This window comes from Pteropus vampyrus, unplaced genomic scaffold (genome assembly GCF_000151845.1).
Source record: "Pteropus vampyrus isolate Shadow unplaced genomic scaffold, Pvam_2.0 Scaffold42, whole genome shotgun sequence".
Taxonomy (NCBI): domain Eukaryota; kingdom Metazoa; phylum Chordata; class Mammalia; order Chiroptera; family Pteropodidae; genus Pteropus; species Pteropus vampyrus.
Window position 1 is genome coordinate 2,059,456 of NW_011888823.1, and position 4,263 is coordinate 2,063,718.

Consider the following 4,263-nt stretch of genomic DNA (forward strand, 5'->3'; position numbering starts at 1 on the left):
AAGGAGGCAAACAAAAAAGCAGTTGTTAATTTGTTAATTAAATAAATAAAACTCCCTCTCAACCTCTACGTGTTTACCACCACTGTTAAAACTCTCTTCACCAAATGCTGGCCTAATTACAAAATATATTTTAAAATGTGTCTTCCCTTCTGAACATCAGGGTGGTTAGTACATAAAAATAAATTAAAATATGATGATAAGCTTCAGGTAGTATTGCCCTATAGGTTTCTCTCTCATTTTTCATACAGTAACAACAAAAACAAAAAGATGAAATTTAGCTGCTTGTCATATTCCCAAGCTACTAGAAAAAAAAATACATTGCCCAAGAGAGTTAACTTTTTTTATTTTTTTCCTTACATAGTCACTACATGTTTTCTGAGAGAATTCAAACTGCTGAGCACAAAAGCACTTTTTCGTGGTGTATCAGAATGTACAAAGCCAAAGTCAGAGATTTATCAGAGAAACCCAAAGGAGAACTCCCTCTACCAATAGCACCTAGAGCCATAGATCCATTCAGCCCACTTTACCTTTTGGTCCTATAGTAAGGCAGCCCCTGGAGCTTATCTTAAATATCTGCCTGTTGGAACTTTCTGCAGAGATCCTTAGATGGAATTATTATTCAGCATTGCCCAAAGATACGGCTTAACTTTATAAGTTTATGTATCATGTCTCAATAGGATTAATTTTAGTAACTGTTTTTTTCTAAACACCTACACCTGAAATTAAAATACTAAAGAGAAGGCATACTCAAATCATTTCCCAATGAGCAGATGGCAGATGGGCCCAATCGTACCCAGCCCTGGACTGTATGAAGCAACAGATTGTACATCTTTTCACAAATCCTCAAATTAGAAATTTTATAGCATCATGAATTACAAGACAAAGTCTGTTTTCCTGAGAAGGAGTTTTTGTGCTGACCCGATGCCAGCCTTGAAGCTTCCATCTCTCTGATGGGGCACTTTGCAAAAAAAAAAAACACACACAAAAAAAAGTGCTTTACAATCTATTTAATTAGCTATCACTCACAACTATTCTAGCAATTCACATGACTGTTATTTGTATTTTATGATTGCATTGACTTGCTCAAAACATGCCCTGAATAATTTCTTGATGTCTGCTTTCACACTAGTTCAACCACGGGGCTGGAGAGAGTGAGCAAGAAGAGGGACCTGTCTGTAGCAATGCACCCCACTTCCTCCTGGGGCTACACCACCCTGCCACAGTGTTAGTAACGGGCCAGGCACCTGGATGTCCCTTGGCATTTGCAAGACATGGATGCATAGGACCTCTGCTTTGACTGCTTGCTAATCCCATCAATTAATAGGCAGGAAATAGCAGTCTGAGGGTACCTGTCTAGGAGCCCCTATTCTGGGTAAAGAGGAGTCACATCTAGTCCAGCAGAGAATGGAGAACTGAACTGAACTCAACTGCCGAAAGGGCTGGAAACCTCAGTTTCAGGGAGTAATCTCTGTCAGCGTGTGACTCAGACATCCTTCTGCAGCCTTCTCCAGCTGAGAGACAATTGTAGGATACTTGCCAGTGCATAAAATGTGGCATTTTTATTCACTGGAATGGTATTCAGAAGTTAAAAGCAGTGAATTAAGTTTACGTGAATCAACATGGAAAAAAAATCTTAAAAACAAATCGTTGAGTAAAAACAAAACTTCCAGAGCAGCATATATAATATAATACCATTTGTGTAAAAAAAAAAAAAAAAAAAATCACGTGCACACACATGAAAACCCATTTTGTATTCTAAGTATGCAAATATACATGTGTAAACCATGCAAAAGTAATTTTTATGCATATCAGTTTGAATTCTTCCAAGAAACATTTAGGGCTATTCTAAGGGAAAAATAGATAAATATCTTAGGAAATCTATTTTTTCCTAGTAGTTTGGTAATAAGTCAACTGGCTAAATTTCAGCTTTTGTTTTGAACATATAAATTCAAATATATATAAAAACATATATACTCTACATTTATATACTTATATATACTATAGGTATTATGTTTAATATATTTCTACATACCATATGAAATTGTTTTATGAGCTAACAGGATATATACAAAATTCATGAGTGTTGTTATCTAGGGGAAGAACTGGAGCTGATTGTCAAAGAAGTCATCCATATAATTAATGATTTAAAAAAATCATAAAAAGAAAAAGAATAAAATAACACAGAATAATAATAGCAGCAAACATGTACAAAATCCTTATTAAAACCAGGCACTCTTCTAAATATTTTGCATGTTTTACTTCATTTTATCATCACAAAACCCCAGGAGGTAGGCGCCCATTTTATGGAAGAAGTGATCAATGCCCAGGGGTTTGTTTTTCTGCTCACAAATGGACAAATAGTTCAGCGGAAGAGTCAAGACTAAGACCCAGGCACAGTGCTTCCAGCCCTGTGTTTAAGTACGGTGACCTGAATGGCCCCTAAACCTCCCATCTGACTCTCCAGAAGCTCTGCCAGCTCTCTTGGGAGATGGGCTGTTCCATCTTCTGAGTGCAAAGGTACATCACGAGACTTGACTCTACTCCCGGTGGGAGACAGAGCTGTTCTAGTAAACTGCTCCCATCTCAGTCTGCTGTCACACAGGAAATCAGAATCAGAGCACAGCACCGTTAACCAGGCAGAGAAAGGCCAGCCTCCTAACAGTCACCCAGGCTGGCTCCTCCTAAAAATAACTGATGAAGGTTCATGAATTATTGAATGTTTTCAAGACCAAAAACAAATTAAACTAATACTTTCTTTTTTCATTTAATGCATTTCAAAACTGACTCTGAAGCTACTGACCTGGCTTATGTATTTGTTTCTTTCTCAGGAGGAAGGTTGAAACTTGTAAGATGCAGAAGGCATAAATTTGATTCTAATTCAAAATGCACTTATGGGACTCAAAGATGCAGACAAAATAGGATTTCGTTTTCTCTTTTTTGCTTTTGAAGACAAGTTTTAGATCAAGGTCAAAGAGCTGCATGGCAAACATGCTTCTATTTCTTGGCCCTCCCCAAACTCGAGAAAAAAAAACTGACATATATAAGCTTTTTTTTTTTTAAAGCAATCAAATTGAAAAAGACAAAGAGAACAAGAAAGATGACAACAGGGGATGAAAGACTGTGGTAAAGGTTTGGAAGAACAAAAGCAGATACAGCAGAGGTCAACAGTCGCTTGGAAAAGAGAATAGCAAAAAAAAAGCAGGGCCATTCAGCCTGCTGAGAATGTGGGGCTTCAGCCAGGGGCTCGCGATGAGGGGACTGGCTGGAAATCTGCGTGTGCCCTTGGCACCCTGGAACCTCCATCCTGCTCCACAAAGCCAGGTCCCCGCCAGCCCCCAGCAATCTAATTGTGGTAGAAAAAGACCCTGGAAGGCTCAAAATTCAGGGGCACCAAGCACAGTGAGGGTGGGGTGGAGTGGAGGGTAGGGTATGGGTCAAAACAAGAAACAAAAATGAAAATCTATGCTGGTTGGTGAGAAGCTGGTGCCATTCTCCAGTGCAATGTTCCCTGGGCAGAATTCTTCTCCCGACAAATTCTTCTCTCTTAGACAAAGATCTTTGAGAACTGGCAAGTGTGGGAGAGGGTGGCGCCTTCATGCAAAGCTAGTCTGCCGCCTGGTGACCCTCCAGAGGTGGACAAACTCTACTAAGGCACAGAAGGCTCTTCGTACCCTTTTAGTCTCATATTTCGATATGAACGGAAAACCAGGGGTCATCAAACAATTGTGAAAAGGCTCCGACCTGACAGAGAGAGACTAAATCAAATAACTAAGTATATGCACAAAGCACAGGGAACTGCTGAAGGAAGCCAAATGGTACAAGAAGCCAAAGAAAATTACAAAAATAAACAAACATCCCCAGAGAGATAAGAGAAAGTATTGCTCCAATGAAACATAAACAAACTACTAAAAAGAGAGGCCAATCAGAGAAGTAACAGTTCTTGAAAGTTAAAAATAGTCAGGGAAAAAAAAAAAAGTTTGATAAGAGAGTTAGAAGAAATTTTCCAGAAATTAGAGCAAAAGGTAGAAAATAAAAGAGAAATGATAACATTATACCCATCCAAGAAATCCAATAATAGCTCCAGAGAAAGAAAAAACAAATTCTGAGGAAGAAATTATCGAAAAACTAATACAAAATTTCCCAGAACTGAAAGACATGAGTCTTTAAATTGTACGGTCACAGCACAATGACTAAAATGCCTTGCATCAAGACACATCTTTTGAAATTTTATAAAACTAAGGATAAGAAGTTAAAAAAAAAAAA